The sequence below is a fragment of the Pseudochaenichthys georgianus genome, chromosome 9, assembly GCF_902827115.2.
Source record: "Pseudochaenichthys georgianus chromosome 9, fPseGeo1.2, whole genome shotgun sequence".
Classification (NCBI taxonomy): domain Eukaryota; kingdom Metazoa; phylum Chordata; class Actinopteri; order Perciformes; family Channichthyidae; genus Pseudochaenichthys; species Pseudochaenichthys georgianus.
This window is the reverse complement of record NC_047511.1, coordinates 7307377-7324006: the sequence shown is the minus strand read 5'-3', so window position 1 is coordinate 7324006 and position 16630 is coordinate 7307377. Positions and strand designations below refer to the sequence as shown.

General features: G+C 40.8%; 1 pseudogene; it reads right to left on the bottom strand.

Moving 5' to 3' along the window:
- Positions 1-16630, bottom strand: part of LOC117452027 (phosphatidylinositol 3-kinase regulatory subunit alpha-like) — a 46263-nt pseudogene that overhangs the window by 14917 nt on the left and 14716 nt on the right.

Sequence of the window (16630 nt, the reverse complement as noted above, 5' to 3'; positions counted from 1 at the left end):
ATGGACCTTTATTAATCCCGTGGGGAAATTCAGTAGTTCAAACAGCAACAGGGTGATTGTGAAAAACAGGACAGCACAGATTCACACAGATTAATAAAATCAAAAATAAGATGAGCGATAAAAATAATAATAATGAGAAACTATGAAATAAGAAATGAATAAAACTAAAATGTAATTATCATATCATATATTATAATGTATTGTATTATTAAGTAATATCATACATTAACCCCATTATAGCAGATGCCACATTGAATGGATAACACATTTATGCATCAATAATTACAACAGAGTATTTCTAAATACAAGTTGTAAAAATACTTATGTATTTAATATTAACCCTTTGGAGTCGACCGTCACGCCGGCGTGATCAGATCACATGACCTGTTCAAGCCGGTGCCGCATAAAAACAACAGTCCGGACAACATTGCCGTGTGTTTCTGTCGAAAGTACTGGCTTGAAACTATATCCCAGTCTTTGTTTCATGCAAAAAGACCCAGTAAACACGGAGATATTTCCAGCTTTTAAATGGTTTCGTTGTGTATGTTTGTGTTACCTATGAAAATAATATCATTTTCAAAATCTGTTTTTACGTTTTCTTTGTGATTTTGGGTCCAAAATGTTCATATAGTAGAAGATCACTGCTCTAAACAAAGTCAAAAATCATACATCCAAACGAAATAAATATAATTAATTATGATGAATACGTCTTGTTCATTGTTTTTCACTTTTATTAAATGTTTGATATTTCCGGTGGAAATGGTGGACTATCGGACATTCAAAATGCAGCATATGTTCACTCTTACACACGTATATATTCTCCTTTTACATACATACATTTTCACTCTTACACACATATATTCTCCTTTTACATAACTACATGTTCACTCTCACACACATATATTCTCCTTTTACATACATACATTTTCACTCTTACACACATATATTCTCCTTTTACATAACTACATGTTCACTCTCACACACATATATTCTCCTTTTACATAAATACATGTTCACTCACACATATATATTCTCCTTTTACATAAATACATTTTCACTTATATATATTGTCACACACATTCATGCATTTTCTTCTCATATTCATATAATTTAATGCTCATATTTATACATTTTGCTCTCATGTGAAATCTACTAAAACAAAGTATGTCATGGTGGTCAGCTGTTAAACACAAAAGTGTATCGTAAGGGCTGTAAATATAATAAGCCTGTTGTCAATTTTAGACACAGGCTTATTATATTTACAGCCCTTAATAACATTCATTTTCTGGACTCAATGTGTGTCGTGGCCGTTTTCTTTGTTCCGCAAATGAGTGCTTTTTGTTTTGAAATCACTTCCGCGAGTTTCGCGGGCCCCCCCTCGCTCCACTGACCATTAGACCATTTAGTAAGGTAAAAAGCAAAAGGGCAAAAACGCCTCTCAGACGCTCTTCCGTTTACTTTTTTAATAAAGAAAAACAAATGGTCCGTAGATACACGGACTCATATAGCCTATGTATGTATACTGTAAGGAGAATGTATGTGCGTGAGAGGACCAGTATGAATTACGGCATAGAAATATGCAAACACAAACCTATAGACTGGGGGATGGGAGATCACAGGAGTGGGGGGGGGGGGGGGGAGCTGTGGAATGTGACCCTTGGGAGAATTCCTCCACACATTCGCAAGAGTTCGCAACACAGGACAGCATAGGCAACATGGGGGGTGGGGGCTGGTGAACGGTCTGGTCAATGTTTGTAAACACAATCCCCAGGATGTGTCCTAATCAAACCAAAAGAGAAAATGCAGATATCATTCTCTCTCTCGACTCGCTGGTATCTCGAGCTGAGCGCTCATTGGTGTTCATACTGCTCACAGGCTGGGCTGCTGTGTATATCTAGTGTATTCATACTGTACTCCTCCTCACTGTTTATTCATCATTCAACCATTTACACCTTCCTTTTTTCCCGTCAAGAGGCTGAAAAAGATTGAGTCCTATGTTTCCAATTGGTTCCCAAATCTGAACATTGACCAGTGGCATAAGATCAGGAGCCGGGTAAATGAGAGACTGAGGAGCCCCCGAAAAACAGATCCCGAAATAGTTCGTCCTGGTTTCCACAGCAGATAGGCCGACAGTATGGGGTCTGTTATGTCAGTTATTTTTAAATAAAACGTAACTGAACTTGAAAATTGTTTCCTCTTTTTATTTTATTTATCATTTTCGGGACGGGGAGACGTGGGGAGACGTGTGTGATTAAAAATGTATTTGCAGAAATGTAAAGTGATCTACCTAAGTTCTATTCATATTCTTGACGGGAAGAGCCGTGTAAATGGGTGGCCATATATGCATTTGAAAAGCAATATAAATCACACAGTTATTATACAATAGGCTATAAAAGCACCATCGATAACCATTACCTTTATCCAATTCAAACTTTGGACGGGAAAAAAGGAAGGTGTACATGGTTGGGCTATACTGTAGGCCTACTGTATACATACAAAGGCCATTCAAGCTAGAGTTCTTCTGGAAATGTTCACATCAGGCACCTTCAAGTTAAACAATACTACAGTAAACAATTAACACAGTAGGCCTAAATTATGTGGATTAAACCACATTTATTTCGTTAAAAATAAACGAAATATGATTTTGTTTGAATGATTAAATGTCATCAGGCACCTTCAAGTTAAACAATCAGGTGCACACTTTAATGTGCCGCCACCTCCGGACTCGGCTTAAAGAATGCACAAATGTGTTTAATCGTTTATGTCAGATATGTACTAAGTAGCCTAAATACATTTGTTCCTGCTCAAGATTAGATTCAACTTTATTGTTATTGCACATATTATTGCAGGTACTGAGACAACGAAATGCAGTTTAGCTTCTAACCAGGTGCAACAAGCGGTGAAAAGTAATGTGCACAATACTACATTAAACAATTAACACAGCAAATTATGTGGATTAAACCACATTTATTTCGTTAAAAAGAAACGAAATATGATTTTGTTTGAATGATTAAATGTAGGGTGAATTGCCCTAATGTGGGACATTTTTGCATTTCAGACTTCGGGAATATATTGCGATATGAAGCCGATACAATAAATCAAAATCCAGTACCATTCCGAAATCCCCAGTAATATTAGACACTAATAATTAGGGCTGTGCAATTTAATCGATCTTGCGATATATATCGATATTTAGTTTTCCGAGAAAGTATCGATATTTCAGCCGCGGGTATCGATACATTAAGTCTGATAACTGTGTTCGTTATACTCGCGTCCAGGAGAGAAGCTTTAAAAAGGAGACTAATTGAGTCTCTGAGAATGTTCAAATGTATACTTTAATTAATAAAAAGCGTGGTAATGTTACAAGCAGAAGATGGTTCAGTCCTCCACCTTTCCAGCTGTTAAATATCCTCTGCTGGCTCCTCCCTGTGGGCCGGTTGGCGCTGCTGGGGACCGGCCCTCCACGTCTCCAATGTTCGTTGTTGCGCATTACAGAGGATTCAGACATTGCACATTAAATATATAACTAAACACGCCTTTTCTCCTCCTTATCTCTTTCATGACTTTTCATTTAATACATTTTAAACGCTGTAATCAATACTCCAAAAATACCTCACGGCTGGTATCATTTCCAGTAGTTCCGAATGTTGTCTCATGCTACCCACGTCTGTAAACAAACTTATTCAAATAAACTGTACCTTCATTTAATATTCAGCAATAATAATATCTCGACGTCTATAGTTGTATTGTTGAAATCAGTAGGTTTCGGTGTGCAACACGTGTCATATCGCTACTAAATTCACCTCTATAGTAAATGGTATATTAGCCACATGCTAAATGCTAACCGGAGATGAAGGATTTTCAGAATAAAACGGGGTACCGCAGGGGTCTGTTCTCTCGCCGATGCTGTTCAATATTTACATCCACGACCTACCTGATACAACATCCAGAAAGTATGGCTACGCAGACGATCTTGCCATCATGCTGAGCCGACCAACGTGGAAGGCGATGGAAGAGGGTCTTAACGAAGACATGGGCACACTAGTAGCATACCTCCGAAGGTGGCGCCTACAGCTCAGCGTCGGGAAAACAGTCGCAGCGGCATACCACCTTAGCACCAGAGAAGCCAAGAGGGAACTTGAGGTGCGCGTTGACAACAAATGTCTGGAGGTCCAGCAAGCCCCGAAGTATCTTGGAGTGCGTCTGGATCGGACATTGTCCTTTAATAAACACCTGGAAGAAGTCAAGGCCAAGGTGACATCCAGGGTCGCGCTGATCCGCCGCCTCGCTGGAACAACCTGGGGAGCCTCCGCTAATACGCTGCGAATATCCACTCAAGCCCTGGTCTTCTCTGCAGCCGAATACTGCGCCCCAGTCTGGAGCAGAAGCCCTCATGCGAAAAAGGTCGACGTGGCTATCAATACCTCCCTCAGAATAATAACTGGATGCTTAAAGCCTACCCCTGTGTCCCTCTTGCCAGTCCTTGCGGGAATAGCACCGGCCGGCCTCCGACGGGAGGCTGCCACCCTCGCCCTGGCCAGGAAGGCACAAAAGTATGACTGGCACATCCTGCACCACACCACAATAACTCCAGCACCTCCAAACAGACTCAAGTCCCGCCACCCCTACAACATAGCAGCTCAAGAGATGCTCAACTCCACCTCTGAGGACATCTCCAGAGATGCATGGTTGGCAGCAGCTTGGAAGCAGGAGTGGGTGTCAGCCGGGCCCTCCCGAATCCACCGTTACATCTGGGACCCAGGAGATGGCACTATTGGAGGAGACGACCTACCGCGCCGGCAGTGGACCACTCTAAACCGTCTACGAACTGGGGTCGGTCGCTTTAAAACCACGATGAAGACGTGGGGCTTGGCGGACAGTGCGGCATGCGAGTGCGGTGACCCTGAGCAGACCGCTGTCCATATAATCACCATCTGCCCCTTATATAGACCACCCTCGGAAGCCAGCCTCTTCGACCTAGGACCAGAGATGCGGGCATGGCTACACGACACCGAGTTGGACATATAACGTTATACGAAAGAAGAAGAAGAATAAAAGCTTAACAACTGGTTGTGCACAAGAACTTCTGGTTTTTCAGTATAAAACAGCATTTAAACTGACGGTATGTTTATGGTACTTTATGCCATCAAAACATTGATTTTAATTTCTAACAAGTCCCATTCAAATCCCCCGGGTTCCGCCACCTACTGCACCTTTTCATTCTCCATTGTCCATTGTGATACTGCACTTTACAGCTACAGTTTTCACTGTTTCAATAAATGAAACTAATTTTCTCACCACATCTTTTGGTTCATTTTGTCCAGCATTTGCAAGCTGGAGACTCTCTGTCAGAGCCATATATTGTATAATTGATGCTTTCAGTTTTCAGTTGAATTAATTCAATCCAAGTCAATGGAACACTCACAAGATGTCACCAAAATCCCACTGTCCCTTTAAAATCTTTCAGAAAATGATATAAGTGTATCGAATTATATCGAATCGTATCGTACCGTACTGAATATCGCGATATATATCGTATCGTTGGTTGAATATCGTGTATCGTATCGTGAGATTAGTGTATCGCTACAGCCCTACTAATAATACAGTAAACTATTAACACTGTACATATTATTGTTTGCCCGTGGGATTAGGATGATCGGTAGTGAGAGCCGCTGCATTTTCCTCCGGTCGGATGTGATATAAAAACAAAGCGATTATTTTTGTTGTTGTAAACTCACGTGGATTAAATTTAGTGCATTCATTTCAACTCGCGAACATATCATACATTAAATGATCGTGAGGATGATGATTGAAAATCGTTTGTTTGAGCCTGGATGCATTTCCTGATCTAAAAACATAGCGATGGTTTTGTACTTAAATAAAAACATGGTGATGTTTAGTAAATGATTACATGTCTCTTATTTAGCACAGAATATGATCCTACCCGTGACATATGGATCTTAACAAATATCCGCTATATCAGATACCTGTAGATCAGCTGTTTATTTCACATGAGTTCCAGTGTGGCAGCTTTTCACGGCTCCCCCTGGTGCATCCATGATCCATTGCAGCTGGTTTCATTATAATTAAATGTATTTATCAAGGGGGCGTTTCAAGTCCTGCGGGGGGTTTTCCTTTTCAGCAGGGGCCCACCCCGTGCCGATCACGGACCCGCACGGGTAGGCGTCTGGAATGAAGCGCTACATCTGTATATGTACACAACTACGGTGTAATATGCAATGAATGAAACACTTGGGTCACAGGTTCCTCAACATGTTGCATCACATGATTATTTCCGATATTGTTGCCACTCGTGTTGTCAAGTTTGTGAAGATGTTTTTTCATTTTAATCATTTTTCAAAACTGCAGCACGTTTCTCCTAATGGAAATGTGTTGGGCCTTTGTAACATGTTTGCACCTGTCGGCCACTAAACTCACTGCTACAGGTCTATTTAGGGATGCTCCGATCGCCCATTTTGGGGCCGATCGCCGGAATCAGTATCGGCAGATACCGATCGCCGATCCGATCGAGTGGGCGGGGCCTAAATGGAAGATTTAAACATCACTTTAAATCTTCCATTTAAAGTGATGTTTAAACTCAGTTAATGGGGCTCATTCACTGGGGCTTCCACAAACAACAATCAACGTAATTATTACATTCAAATGATGTACATTATTCAAGTTTACATTCACTTTGGATAATAACACGGGAGAAATGAGCGGAAGCGCTCTCTTTTCCTCTCTCCCCCTCTCTCTCTCTCCTGACAGCCTGTCAGTATCTCATGCAGCTCACTGATACAGTAATGAGTGACCCGACAGTGAAGAATAAATATATTTATAATAACTAGTTTAGCTTGTTCCAGAGGTAGATAAAATAGTGTGTTAGGTCTAACTCTTGTGTGTTTCGTTCCGCTAACCGGTCCGGCGGGCGGAGCTGCAGGATTTCTGCTTCACACACACGTTGCATACCGCTATTTGACTGTCTTTTTCGGACACCTTAAAATACTGCCAGACCGGTGAAGCCATTCTGGCGAGCTTGTTTTGCCGCACACAGAGAAAAGTGTCATGTATTTTACGTTATGCGATCGGCTCTCGCGATCAGCATGTTTAGAGAGCACCGATCGATCGGAAGAGAGTGAGAATCGGCCGATCTCGATCGGTGACCGATCGATCGGAGCATCCCTAGTTATATTTGTATATACTATTTATATTTACAACATGATTTGACTGTTGTAGTTGGTTAGGGTGAAGCTCATTTTGAACTATTAACTGATGATTATTTTCATTACAGATTCAAATGGATTTCTCAATTGACAAAATTATGTAAATAACCCAATTTGTGATCTTTGAAATTGAAAAGGATATTGCATTGTACTTTTGTTGCAGTTGTATATGTCTTAAGTGTAATTTGGCTTGGCTTCCTATTTTTTATGGACATGCTTTTGAAGGAGAGTTAGCGCTGTTGACAGGAAGTTGTTGTTGCTATGGAAATAATGTGCCGAGATTAAGGGAGAAAAGTCATATCTATATATAGACGGAGAAAGTAAACAATAAAGTTTATGGTTAAGTGTTAGCACCACCCGAAGAGGCACAAGCTCTTACGTTGATATTGGAGATTTCAATAAATTCAACAAAAAACCCCAGAAAAAATAATAATAAGTACCGTACTTTTCGGACTATAAAGCGCACCTGCATATGAGCCGCAGCAGCTAAATTGTCCGTCTGTCTTGCTCTCGTTCTGTCTCTCGGTTCCACTTTTACTTTGGCGCGCTACCTGTCTCACTCTTTTCCGGCCTCCAGCTTTTCCTGCTGGAGCCCGCCCCTTAGAGGTGGCGGGCGTGGACCGGTCATAGAGCCCATAGTGTTAGAGGTGGTTAATTTTACCTGTAAAATCCATAGATTTAGGAGGTTCCCTAGTGGCCGTTAGCTGTACAAACAAAATGGGGGAAAAAGTCGCGGCTTATAGTCCGAAAAGTACGGTACTCAAACGAACGAATATTCTGATATTCGGGTACAGCCCTAGTGTGTGTGTGTGTGTGTGTGTGTGTGTGTGTGTGTGTGTGTGTGTGTGTGTGTGTGTGTGTGTGTGTGTGTGTGTGTGTGTGTGCGTTACCTGGAGATGTCCCCCCAGTACCACTCGGCGTCCTGCAGGGAGATACTGTTGTTGAAACTACAGGCAGCAGCTGGAGGCGCTGGCTTGGCCGGTTTGGGAGGCAACGCTGCGACAGAGACAGAGAAATCAATTATCATATCAACTTTTTTATAAACAGCATCTGTCAATGAAAGATCACTTAAACAGAGCTTTTCATTTTCATCTAATTCAGTCTGGAAGCGTTTTGAATGTTTCAAAAGTAGAGCAAGTGGAGCGACTGATACACCATGCAGGCCAATATTAGCTTGTTGTTAAAGAAGCATTATTATTTTTGAACCAATACTATTCCACCTAGTCCCGCATTAGCATCCTGTGATTGGCTGGTACTTATCTCTGTTGATTAGATGAAGCCCTCCTAACATGTGCCATTTCGTTTAGTGCAGGGGTCGGCAACCTTTTTGATATGAAGTGCCATTCAAACATTTTTATTTTATCAGCGTGCCGACGATCGTGAATTATCAACGGGGGGGTTGAACAGCTCGACGCTCGTGAACTGTCAACAGAAGGGCAGGGCCTCTCTGCGGGGAAGCAGTATGTGGACCTGTCAGCGCAACTTACATGATGCCGAATTTAACAAACAAATTTAAATAATTGGTTTAAACGGAATAATAATAAGGACGATCGTCCGTTCTGTGATTCTCCAGAACACACAGATGGCCAGTCCGCCCCTGTGTAGCATGTTATTTCGATGAGAGATGAGCAGATCGCCACTGGGCTTTCAACTAAAGACACAGCCACGCAAAAACTGCGGCATTTGTACAACTCCTTATGGGTAGGCCTACTGCAATTTGTGAAGTGCTTTCCTCTGTGGTGAAACTATCAGCGCTGCACCACGGAGGAAAGCGGCAGAAAGTCGCCTGGAGTTAAAGAGAGCGGGGCTGCGTCGCGTGCATGGCTTCCTTCTGCAGGTAACGGGGAGATGCGCTCTGGTGGCGGTCTCGTTCAGGATCCGAAAATAAAATGTAAATACTTTGCACACTTATTCCACATTTTCCTAGTGTGCCACTGGTTGAGGTGCCGCGTGCCAATGGTGGCACACGTGCCAGGGGTTGCCGACCCCTGGTTTAGTGGAATAGCTATGCTTGACATGATCTACATTGGAGTTGAAGACCAATTGAAATTGTTTGTGAAAATTGAGAATATTATTGTGGAGTTATTGGAAGTAAAGATAGAAGGTAAAGTAACAATACATATGGGTTGTATAAGTTGAGTCTATCAGTATAATCAGGCTAATTGAATCAAGTTATCTATAGTCATATTCAGCACAAGATAATATTTTCAGCTTCTATATTAGGTCAACATTTTAAGCAACTTTAATTAATAGTATATAACAAAACTACTGGAACACATGCGGTCACAGCCCAGGGTGGGACTTTAGGGCAGGACTGTTGCTGCTCTTACAGCAAAGAGTACTAAGTGTTCAAGTTTGCTGATAAGTACATGTCAGCAGAGAAATGCATTTTTTACAGTGTACAAACAAACAAACAAACTTGTATGTAATGGACTTCGTTGTCTTGTTACATGTTATCCGACAAGAACATGGCGGCCTGCCGTGAGCTAAAGTAGGCCAATTTATAGGCCAAGTTTTAACCCACACCACCTTTTCTAATGTTGATTATACATCAGTATAGTTTTTCACACTGCATTAACCTCTTCTCCTCAAATATATACACTGCTTACCAATACATTTGACCCTTTTTTTTTCCTCATCTCCCAAAAAAAACATTTATTATATAATATAATATTTGTGTTGTCCTTGACAGCTGATATATCAAGTGAAATGTGCAAATTAAAATCTTCTGTTGTTCAATACTGGTTAAATGTTCAATACATTGTGCAGAATGCAGATTATGTGCAATAATTGAAATGTTACTTTTCAGTCCGTCCATTATATACTGTTTTTCCCCCTTTGACATATTGCTTTATTTATCGCCTGCCATTTCACGGTGTTGCTGGACCCTGCCGCTGGACAAATAATTGTCTAAAAAAAACAATTGGATTGTTTTAATGTTTATTTGTCTACGTGTATGTGTTTCAGTGAAAAGAAAACTGACTTGATATGTTAATAAACTTTTTCTGTCCACTTGGAGGCAGGAGAAACAACATTTGAATTGAACTTATCAGTTGCATATTTCCACATCAAGCAGTAACAGATGCAACGCAACGGTTCACAGAGAAACGTTGTGTTTGCTTCCACTTGATGAATCCAAGTCCAGTTCTCTTTGTCTTGTGGATCTGTTTTTGGTCTCCAACTCCTGGGGACAAATATCTATCTCTGCTGAATGCTCCACTATCTTCACTAGCTAGTCTCTAAATGTGTCCGTTTTCTGTCTGCTGATGCTCACGCTATGAGACCGCCCGGTATGAAATGTTGGCTAAAAAACAATGCGCTGACATTCATAAATCTGAGGGGAGCTGCAGACTCAGCTTCACATTTACTACCGGAGATAGTGGGCTACAACCCGTGAGCCCCATGCTGGACGCGATATAGGAACACATTTCCCTTTCTTTGTTTATATCCACGTTTTGTTCTAATTTATTAATGTTCTTTTTGTAGCACTTTTTTTTGGATGATTATTTAGAGGTGTCACCTATGTAGTCGTATACTAATCACCTATGTATTAGGGATGGTAAGATTCACCGATTCGCATCGGTGCACCGGCATAAACGTTCAAGATGCGAGTGCACCGGTTGAAAGAGTGCACATCGGCTACAGTTTGGGTTGAACTCGCGATGCATCGATTGTAGCGTCTTTGCATCGGTAAAAAAACAATTCATTCATATAAAATCCCCTCATCTTGTCAACGCTCAGCAGAGACGATCTTTGATCTTTGCTTCGCCACTACGGCGGCCGAGAGTCTCAGTTATCAACACACATGGAAGTCGAGGAGAAAGAGAAATACAGCGAAAAATACCTACAAATCAAACGTTTGGCAACACTTCGGATTTTTCAAGAAAGACGGTCAACTTGAAAAATCGCTTGCAAATTGTAAGCGATGCCGAGCCACTTTAAAGTACACAAGTAGTACGAGGAACTTAGCGACGCACATAAAGAGGCGACATGGGGTCTGCGGCTGAAAAGAGAAACCTGAAAGTTAGACATATGAGTTAAATCACTCAGTGAGGTGTTCGGTCAGAGAGAGTGGTGTTTAGTTTACAGCAGCCTGTGACGGCCAATAATAATTTAAATGTCTTCCTCACTGTAAGCAGTTATGAAAGAGCTGTTTGTGAAAGGTTATTTGTATTCTTTATTGTTCATATAGAACCCACTGCTTTCTGCTCTCTGGTGAGTCAGCCTCTGGATGAGTGTTAAGCACATCAGGCTGGCAGCTGTATGGGCATTGCACTATGGTAGCTGTTATTTGCACATTGTTAATCATGAGCAATGCATCCTTACATTGTTTATCTGTGAGGTGTTATACAATTGTATAGGGATGTAACGATATACCGAATATCGCGGTAAATAAACGTCCCAATACCGTCGTGAGACTGACTAAATCTACCGCGATTTTTTTTTTAATAGTTTTTTTTTTTTAAACGCTTTTTTTTGTCTTAAACCTTTATTTAACCAGATGGTCCCATTGAGATCATCGATCTCTTTTTCAAGAGAGACCTGTCCAACATGGCAGCAAGTAGGTTACAACATGAACATAACACAACAGAACACAAAAGGACATCGTATTTACAGGGCTACATGTACACACCTAGAGACATTGACAAGTACCAACAGTATATTTATATCTCGCCCGGTCAATAAGCCTCACCTTCTTGGCAAACACTGTATTGTTTTTGAAGTGGTGGAGAGACAATGCACAGTTTGACCCACTGCTGTCACCCATGGCCAAAGCATATCTCTCCGTCCCACTGAGGTGGCGTTTCGCTGTCCGTCATTTTGACAGACAGGATCGTAAAAAGTCTGTCATAATCCCTTATTACCCGTCGGGTCTGAACAGAGAGAGAGAGAGAGCACGCTCGTGAACTGTCAACGGGGGGGGGGCGGTGTTATCCCGTGGGTGCATGCACCTCGCAGGAGCGCGCACAGCGTAAAGCAAAACCTCCCGGACATGTGTTGATCTGTACGGCAAAGTACGGTTTGGAAACTATATCCTTTCCTTTTGGAGGGCATGCATACCACGGCATAACACCAGAGCCTCGCTGCGGGGACACGTTGGCGCTGTTCCCAGTTTGTTCTAACCTGTCAAAATGACAGACTGCTTTCAGATTTTTCCGTCATTGATAAATAAAATATTCGATTAATGCGACCACTGCTGTCCCGGCAACATCAGTACCAAGCGAGAGAGTTCTTTCCAGAGCAGGGGATATTGTAAGTGCCCAAACATCCCAGCTTATAAATACCTGGAAATGTGGACATTCTCATATTCCTAAAAACCTGTCTGATGATGCTGAGTGAGTGACTCGTGAGTTTGAGTTGAGTTACTTGAAAAACTAAAGTGAAACTTGATTTATTTTATTGCAGGGTCTGATTATTAAATGTCCTTGTTTATTTGTGAGATGCAGTGGCACACAGAAAATGCCTACTTTGTTTGGTAGTACTATATGTACAAAAACACTGGTTTTCTTGTTCCAGTCTGTTACTGTCACTTTGTTTTTGACACTTTAAAATACTGCTATCCTACTAAAATGCTGTACAAATCAGATTTATTATGTAATAAAGAAACATTTTCCGAGTAAAAACATTTTTGATTGACATTTTTTTTGCAGTTTTTTCTTTATTATTCAATATCGTGATAAATATTGTACCGTGGACTTGTTATCGCGATATTATCGTACCGTGAGTTGTTGGTATCGTTACATCCCTACAATTGTACTGTACTCTGGAGAGTTTTTTAAGGTAAAAAATAAACAGCATGATGGGATGTACTAGCAGAGAGAACCAAATATGTAAAGCACTTTTTTGTTAATTTATGATTTGCTGCATATGAGGAATAAAACAAATATCCTCTGTCGTATCATATTGTATTGTATCATTATTTTGCATTGTGTTGAATCGTATCGCCCCGTATCGCATAATGTTGAATCAAATCGTATCGAACTGTATCGCAACAGGGGTGAATCGTATCGCATCGCCCGGTGCTTCAAATGTATCGTTAATGTATCGTATCGTTGGCAACATATCGAGATGCGCATCGCATCGGCCTCAGTGATGGAGATGCACATCCCTACTATGTATACCTATGCTAATAAGGAACACTTTATGAGCAAATGGGAATTATTATTGAGCACACCTGGGTCATTTCTTTTGTAATGGTAAAAATATGAGAAATAGACAAGAGTTGGACAAATCAAACTGGTATCAAAAGTTCTGTCTTTTTGTGTTTCATTGCTTATATGTGGTGAAGGGTTACGTCTACGTTTTTTTTCTTTGAACAAATAAAAACAAACAAACAACAAAATTAAAAACAATACACGAATGTCATGATGAAGATGGCCCCTTGATATTTGCTTATGCTAACTCCTAGCTAGGGTTAGCTCAGGTGATAGACACCTCCAAACCTACGGCAACAATACACATCCTGCAAGTTTACGGAGACTGCAAGTCCAATCACATGCAGTCTCCAGAAAGATACAGACTTTCTCAAATCTGGAATAGTCCAAAATTCTCTGGGTTGAACTTCTGAAACATACTTAACAACCACGGGTATTATTCAGACACATGCACTTCATATTTTGTACATCCAAATGATCAAACCGTAAATGTAAAAATATCATGGAATAATAAAGAAAAATCGGTTTCACTCCTGCGACATTGTGCACATACTAACAATGTACATACTACATTACATTGTACATTAATGTACATGGAAAACACAAGTGAAAGAATTTGGCATTTATAACGCAATCAACGACATAAAGTAAAGAAATGTAACGATGTACGTGCTCTGCTAAAAATGTGACAAATGTTATGTTATGATTAACCCATCAGCCTGCTTGGCACAGAGGTCTTGAACGTTGCACTCTTTATTGTTTACGTCTAGGTGAATGCAGCCCGTTACAGTTTTTTAGTGGGAGATTATCCATGTCTGCTGTAAGGGGCACAGAGAGTGTCGTGTGCTGATCATATTGCGAAACCCCCAGAGCCAAAGTAGTAATTGGTGATATTGGGCTATGTAAATACACATTTGTGAGGCGCGAGCATTGGCTCCTATGCAACCAACAACACCTTAATCTGGGTCCAAAAGAAAATAACTATATTCTGATTAAATTACTAATAACCTGTTGGAAGAAATATGGTATATAAATAAATTAAATTAAGATATTGAACGTTATTTTGTATGTAAAGCAGAAATCAGGAACAACGTTCCAGCTGGGAAAATGCTGTTATCAGCCTTTAAGGACTGAAATCATTTCGCACACAAGTGTTGCAGGATTATGACTCGGAGCAGAATCAGTGGCATTACAAATTCTATTTAATTAACGTGGATATTTCTCTGGTTAGTCCTGTGTAACGTTTGTGGCACCATGAATGTCCTTGTATCTACCCTTTAACGCTGTGATGCCTGTTCTCATAAGTAAAGAAATTGAAGAATTGAAAAGTGCGTAAACTATACGTTGTTGCCCTTTCTGCTTTTACAAACCCAAATATTGGCACCATTTCCATCCAGTACATCTTTCTTTAATTCAAAATTGCAATGTAATTCTTATCGGTATCTGTAAATATACTAAATGTGTCAATTAGGGCTGCACAATTAATTACAATTATACCAAAATTGCAGTTGGTCGTTCCCTCTAATATCGCAAACCATATCACAAATGCAATATCAGTCTAAAAAATTGCAATTTGTTTTTTTCTGATAACGTCGTTTTTCTGTAACTAACGGAATACAGTTAACTTTTTTTACATCGTTTTCGTATTCCTTTACTCCACAAGCCTGCATGCTCGACGCAGGTTCGCAAAAACACTGAGATGCATCCTTCACAAGCATTAGTGTTTCTTTTAAAAACCTTAAAAATACAAGAGGGATTTTAAATAATTAGTCATGATAACATCTGACCAAATGGCTCGGCACAATTAGCAGAGCAGCAGCGGTGTTCTGTGTAGTGAGTCAGCCTGCAGCAGGTGTGGGACCCTCTACGCAGCCCCAGGTCGGCTCTGCTCCTACCTGGACTCTGCATGTTGATGTAGCACAGGATCTTGTCTCGTCCCCTCAGAGGCTCGCCCTCGGCCCTGCCTACCTCCTCTCGCTCCATGTTTGCCTCTAAACAGCTGATCCTGCCTCTCAAAAAACTGACGTCATCTCAGAGGAAACGGCTCCGGGATAGATTCTCTGTCTCGATCTTTGTGTGTTTTCACTCTGATTTAAAGACACACTTCTTTACGGCACTGATAACTCAAATCTGCAGGATTTCCTCTCTAACTGCGCTCTCTCTGCACCTGCACGCTGGTCTATCACATGCTCAGACTCCTCCACAGAAAACAGTGACATTTCTGTTTGGCATTGCTCTGAAATGCGCAGGTCTTTCGGTGTTTAAGGATTTAAAACGACGCAACTTTCTCTCTGTCCGTCTCCCTCTCAGAGCCCCAGTTCAAAAGCTCAGGAGAGCAGCTTGGAGATGTGTGACATCACTTTTGCCCCCAGCCAATCCTGCGATGGCAGTGATATCACCGAGGCAACACCCCCCTCCCTTCCCTCCTCTGCTGCATCTTTCACTGTGTGGATGGATGATGTCATCGTCTCAGCTGCCGCTCTGTCTGACCGACTGACTCAGACTCAGTGAATAGATCATTTAATGGATAACGGAATGAGAAAATCATCAATGGCTGACCATATTAAATATAGAAATAGAACTAGGACCATTATTAATGATTGATTGATACTTATATAAGTCTATGCACACTCAGGCTAAAATACTCAAGTGCAATACAAACCACTTAAGATATAGAAGATCTTCCTCTGGTTTGAGAAACATTGCCTTGAAAAGACAAATAAACTATTTATTCAACATATAATGTACAGAACCCAAAACCCAATTTATTTAAAGAGGCCCTCTTTAAAAGGGTTTTCCCTTTCCTGTAGTGTGTTGTATAGGTTACAGTGTGAGCAAAAGTTATTTATGAAAACATTAAGTCAAATCTGTATTCCTATTTCCAAATCACTTCATACTGTTGAATTTCGTTACGATTATTGAATACAATTATATAAAAATAATCTCTGCATTGTTTAGTTAGTTCTAAGTGGTGCAGTTTGAGAATGTACAATTGGCCCAGTCTCCTCTGATGTTACACTGTAACCTGCCTGTGAGACAGAGTCCAACCACACATGTCCAACACATAGGCCTAATAATAATAATACATTATATTTATAGCCTATAGGCCTAGCGCTTTTCTACAACTCAAAGACGCTTGCACGCTTACACATGTCCTGCAATACACATGCTGCAGCTGCCCAGCTGCTCACTGTTTGTAAAAGTAAATAAATAGTATTTTCATTTCAATAATGTACTTTCTATACCCTGCTT